Here is a 6,492-nt window from a genome sequence, read left to right on the forward strand (position 1 = left end):
AGTAGGGCTCTGTGTTGGAAATGCTGCAGAATATTTTTATTACTTAAAATAATGGGCAATACTTGGAAGATTTATTAAGCAAATGCTGTGTAAAAGTACAGACAAGTAAATTGTGGCTTATTTTATACATGATACAGAATAACAAGGTCACAGTTCATCTGTGCACTATAGTCTAGAAAAGTTAGGCAGTTAAGGCATTCTGGTAATACTGACAAGACCCACAAGGGCACTCTGCTGTTGAATTTTTACTAACTTGGCTGTCTCGTTGTCCATGGTCAGCTTCACCAAGCAGGAATAGCACAAAAAAAATCCCAAGTGTTCACACTCAGTAAAGAAATGCTCATAGACCGTTCATTTATTCAGCCTGCTGCTTTTACCTTCTATTAGTGTAAAACCATTAATAACTATGTCATGAATTAGGCTCAATATTGACTGGTTTTGTCAGCTGCAAATAAAATCTAAAGCTCAAAATCCACTGATGCAGATATGCATACATCCAGGGAGCTGTACTTTTATCTTGCTCTATACAGTGTTTTTCTTTCTCTTCTTGCTTGGGGTCCAAGATAGGAAGCCATTAACAATAGCACTGTCATACCCATTTTTAACAGGAAGAGCTCTACAGAGAGAACTGAGGTAAAGCAAGACATGATGCTTAATGAGCTGAAACGCTAGAGGCTGGTTATTGAGTTTATGTAACTTGGTATCAACAAAAGAGTCTATGCACAAATCTCTTCTTTTGTGACTTGAAATAAAAATTTTAAAGTTATCCTAGCAGAGATAATGCCAGAAATTTTTTATATTCTCATAGTTAGGTACATATTAGTCAACTGATTAATGGAAACTTAACACTGCAGATACCTGTAAGATATATATATGTATGTAGATATATGCACCTACACATTTTGTTCCACTCCTGAGCAATGCTACTGCAGGTGCTATAAAGCCTAAGGAAATTATAGAAGAATGCACATTATTGACATGAGAAGAAACATTTGATGATATATCTGACCAAATAAAATAATAAATTGTTTAAAGATTTAAAGATGCACTGGATTACGTTGACATTATCAAAACCTATAACAGTTCGTTACTTCTACTGACAGTAACCTTCACGGTTCAGTAGTTTTACCTGCAAGCCTAGGAGATCAGTAAAAGTTTAATTTGGATTCTGTCCTGCCCAGGAACTGTTTCCGATACTAAGATCTTGAGCTGTAGAGAGTGATCCTGAGTGAAACACTTTCCAGAATGAGAAAGAAGAGCAAGATAGCTTGCATCTGTGTCTATGAGAACTTTACATTTGAAAATAGTAAATATTTTAAGGTTCCCTTACCAAGAAAAAAAGATATTTTTTTTAGGTGATGACACTTTTAAACTCTCACTTTTTGTAGAAAAAAATCTAGCCTTGGACCAGCTGCCATGAAAATCCTGTGTGCCCAGACAGAAGCGATGCCTTGAAAAGCCAAAATCCCTGACAGATTTAACTGTCGTCGAGGAGGTCCTGTGCTGCTCAGCAGCAGCAGAGCAGAGGCTTCGTCCACTGTTGCTCTTGTTGATTCTACTTGAAGCCGATGGGTGGTAGTACAGACTAGAGCTGCTAGAACAGGCACTGGCTCCAGCTAATCTGGGAGATTTAGAGGATTTTCTTTACCTTCTTGCTTGAGACTATCTACAAACTTTTGATGCTGGTAATTTTTATGATTTTGCAAAACAGTATCAGTAGTATTCAATTGTGTATGATGGTCAATGTCTTAAAAAAAAAAAGTGCTACATAACAAGCAAAGAAGAAAGGGAGACAAAGTACCGCTCATGGGAGGTACTGAACAGCACTGGTGAGACAGAATGCAGTCATCTGTAGATAGATAGTTTGAAAAAGAAAAATTGAAATAATGCCTTTGGATCAACAAAAGGATAAGATAGGAAAACCAAAGTGTCCCATCTAAAATCCACATGAAAGAATGAAAACATAATTTAATTTTTGACAACTTTAATATTGGCTGTGCATTATTTGATAGACTATTAGTTTAAGTAATAGAAAAGAAGACATTAAAATATCATAAAATAGGATGATTTCAGTCAAATGTGCTATCTACACAAGATCTTGAATAGTCTTTTTAGAAAAAGTTTAGCTAAAATACAGGCATATAAATGAGCTCACAGCTAAGAAAATGAACTCAGTGTTTGCAAGGATTCTGTTAGAGGATTCTAAGTGAAGACAAAGAGAATTCATTGGAGAGAGGGAAAAACCCCACTTGCTGAGTATCAATGAAGGAAGAAGACAGTTAGGTTTCCAATTTGATTTATTATTTCCCCCTATTCAGAAACTGCCTTTCTTGAGAATAGCTTGATGTCTGCATTATTTAAAAATTAATTAATTGCCCTCTGGTTCTTACAGGTGACACAGGATTTTCTTTATAAGCAAGCGGTCTAGTGAGCAGCCTTTAAAGAAGGAAAAAGCAATAGCTGAAATTCCTGCACTCCTAGGACTTTAAAAGTGAGAGCTGGCACTAGGTATGACAGGAGCATCTGAAATGTTTCTCTGAACATCAGCCAATCTAAAAGATTTGCAGAGAACTGCAAACTGGCAGAAATGCTGGTTCAGATTGATTAATAATAAAAAAAATAGACAAGAAAAGAAGAAGCAATAAAAACCTCATTCAAGAGCAGGAGAGGCAGAAAATAGCATAGCCAGGAGATGAGCCAGGGCAAGGGCAAATGCTAAGGTGTAAACGTGTGGTGACAGAGCGTTGAGCAGCATGAACAGATGAGGACAAGATCCCTGAACTGGGAAGTATGAATGAAGATCCACAACAGATCTGATACACACATAAAATTTTGCTATTTGTTCACAGCTTGGGAGCTTTTTTAATTTTTTTTGCCTCAGGGTTCACTACTCCCAGTACACAGTTTTAGGAGGGACCTTAAGAGAACTTTGAATGGACACTCTGGACAAGGTTGCCATTACTGCCTCTTCCACAGAAGCAGGAGGACTTTCAGGTAGAGTTAGCAAGACCATAGCTAACAAGGTAGTTGAGCAGTGACATTGCAAACTAATTGCATGTACCAGTGAGGTAAGTCAAGACCCTGCCAAGCGAGTTGGATGAAATTCTGAGAACACAGAATCAACAACAGAAAGAGATGAGTGAAAGCAGGGCTAGGTGATATTCCAGTGCCCATCTCAGTTGGTTAGCATTCTGGCACTCAGTAGCTGGCACCATGGAACTGTCTCCAAGTGTGAAATGAGTTCTTTTTGGATCAAATATAGCCAGAGACTTGCTCCAGGGGTTTATCTGACATGCTACAGCTGCTCTTGGGTATTCATTCCATGCTGCTGGCCTTGAGCTAGTCTTAGGTCAAGATGAAACTCAATAAAACATTTAGATTGAACTGTAGGTTTCTTCTTACAAATCTGCCTCTGCTGTGCTGAACTACGTGCTAAAACAGACATAGCCCCAGGGTGGTAAACAGCCCTCTCCAGGAGTACAAAGACTGAATCAAAGCTGTGTGATGAATGCAGATGTGATGGTGCTGGGGTTTATATTTGAAGACTTCAGTAGGTCACCAATACAGAAATGAAATTCATGCAAGGGAATTGCAAAGAGCCTGATGTAAAAGTCAGGTAGGAAAGCTGCTGGAGAAGAAATGATGGAGGAGTGACATGAAGGAACAGACACAGACCTAACTGAACTCAGACATACCTAGTAAGGAGTGTACAGGAAGTGAAAGCAGGGGAAGGTGACCCAGCAGGACAATAGAGCTGCAGTTTGATCTTGCAGGAATAAGGTTAGGAAAGCCAAGGCTGAGTTGGACTTGAGTTTGGTGAGGCATCAAAGTTTTGGGCTAGACTAACCACTGAACTTTGACAGATGGTCTCTGTGATCCTCACATCATCCTCCCAGGGGAGGGTAACAGCGAAACCAAGGAGAGAGACCTTGAGGTTGAAAAAAACCTTGAACCACTATAATGAAAAAGAAAACAACATGTAGAATAATAATAAGAACGTTGAACTACATACAGATATACAAGCATGCAAATATATGCAAAGATACAAATGAATATGTTAACACAGAACCCATGCCTTCTGGATGACAAGATCCCAAGCAGAAAAAGTCCCAGTCTGGACTCAGCAGCAGATAGGAGCACCTGAGCCCAGAGTCCCAATCATAGTCAAAAAAATAACAGAAAATGAGCTGTGCTGCTCCCACCCCAGTGAGGCAGGGGAAGACAACCTGTCCTGGTAAATGGTGTTCCTCTGCAGTATGAAAACAAGAGGCAGGAACACCAGCAACACAGGGAGAGCTGACAAAAAGCCAATGGCAACCCTTCTAGCCCAGCAGGCACTGAAGACCCCAGTACTCTTCTTAGGGACCTTTTTTATACGGAGCACCATGGGAAGAAATACTGTGACTGGTCCCTTTGGGTCACCTGATGCATCCTCTCCTCCCCGTAGGCACAGCTGCCCCCCCACTTCCCCTATTCTGGTTGCTATGTGGTCCAGGCAGCTGCAGAAAACTTTTTTCTGGTGCTCTCAAACCAAGACGTGAAGGATGTGAACAGCAACAGGAAAGGCTTCTACAAGTACATAAACAGCACAAAGAAGAGTGGGGAAAACATGGCCCACTGCTGAATGTATTGGGGGCCTGGTGACGCAGGACGCAGAAAAGCTGAGGTACTCGGTGCCTTCTGTGCCTTAGTCTTGATTGGTAAGTCTTTACTGGGTTGTCTTTACTGGGCTGGCCAGTACAAGAAAGATGCAGTTTTATTGGAGTGAGTCCAGTGCAGGGCTGCAAAGACCATTGAGGGACTGGAACACCTCCTTTGAGGACAGGTCGAGAGAGCTGAGACTGTTCAGCCTGGAGGAGATAAGCCTCAGGGGGGATCTCATCAGTGTATATGAATACCTGAAGGGGAGGAGTGAAGGAGACCAACAACTCTTAAGAAGTGCCTGCTGGTAGGATAAGAGGCAGTGTGCACCAAAATTGAAAACTCTTTGCCAAAGCACCTTCTTTGTTGTATCCTGCATCTGGCTGAAGAATCATAGAATGGTTTGTATTGGAAGGAACTTTAAAGATCATCTAATTCCAAATCCACTGTCGTGGGCTGGGATGCTCTCCTCTAGATCAGGTTGCTCAAAACGCTGTTGTTTTTTGTATAATGCTTCTGTGACCTTGCTGCCTTTCACTGATCTTTTTCCACTTCTGTATTCGTTTTGAGATCAGGAAACCAAGACTGCCCATGTAATTCAAGACACAAGCAAATCAGAAGTTTAAACAGTACCAGAATTTGCCACCTTCTATGTTTCTTCTCTAGTTACTCCCAATATTGGATATGCTTTCTTGACTTCTGAACACATAAACTGATGTTTTGAGGACCTATCATAATTGTGTGATCTCATTTATGAGTGACTGCTCAAATTTACTTTCTGACTCATAAAGTGGTTCACATACAAGGATATTTTTATGAAATGGCTAAATATATGGCTGTTAGGCAGGAGGTGCTTCCAGTTAGTAGGATGAGGTTTTGCTAAAACAAAGGTTACTGCATATGTGGAGCTGATATAAAAAGTAGATTCTGGAGCTATGCAGGAGAAGAAAAAAACACAGATGCTGTGGAGTTGGTGTGTTTATGTATGGAAATACCACTACTGGAGGTCAGCAGCTGGCCTGTTCATCTTATTCCTGTGTATTTGTGCTCACCTGGGCTGCCATTGGACTTTTCTTACCATAGCTACAGAACAGTGGTTCTGGAAAAAGGCTGTTTAACCTCAGCCTGAGGTACCGTGCTGAAGCAAAGAGCCCCTGAAGTGTCCTAACACCATGTGACAGGTACTAATCAATGTACCACAGCCTTGGAGGAGAGAGGTAACACTTTGTATCACTGACAGAAACTCTCTTCCTTTTGAACGGCCACAGATCCATTTTTGTGCCAGAAGTTCTTCCAGGGTACCCTGTACTGCCCCTCTTTACCTTAACTCCTCTGTACCCCAAGGCTGAGCTGGTCCCTCCCTCTTATGGAGCCATAGGGGCTCCATGTCTTTCTCCATGGCAGGGTGCAGGAAAAGCATTCTAGCATCCACAGAGGTGGGAAGTGACACTTCTTATGGAGGGTCCTGCTTGGAGCTAGTTGAGAACAGAGTTTTCCTCTCGTTCTTTTCTAATGCTCAAAGTCCAGTAGTCTGGCCCGTGCTGAAGAACATGCTGAGGCTGAAGCAAGCATTTGCCTGTCCTGCTCCGATGAGATTTCTGTGCTTGTGCTCTGAGACATTCAGATGGTCAAGGACTGAGGCTGAAGAATGTCAGCTGGGAAGGATGCCGAGCTTCTTGAGAGAAAGACAGTGCCTGTGCCACACTCTCCTTTGGACAACAGTGTTCCCACGTTTTGTCCCCCAAACCTTTGCTTTGAATCCAGCCCTTAAGACTGTTGTTGGTGATTAATCAGGTGCTACTTTTATCTTGCTATATGTAGGAAGAAGTTAAAGTCAATGACTACTCTGCA

The sequence above is a fragment of the Apaloderma vittatum genome, unplaced genomic scaffold (assembly GCF_000703405.1).
Source record: "Apaloderma vittatum isolate BGI_N311 unplaced genomic scaffold, ASM70340v1 scaffold17617, whole genome shotgun sequence".
Lineage (NCBI taxonomy): Eukaryota > Metazoa > Chordata > Aves > Trogoniformes > Trogonidae > Apaloderma > Apaloderma vittatum.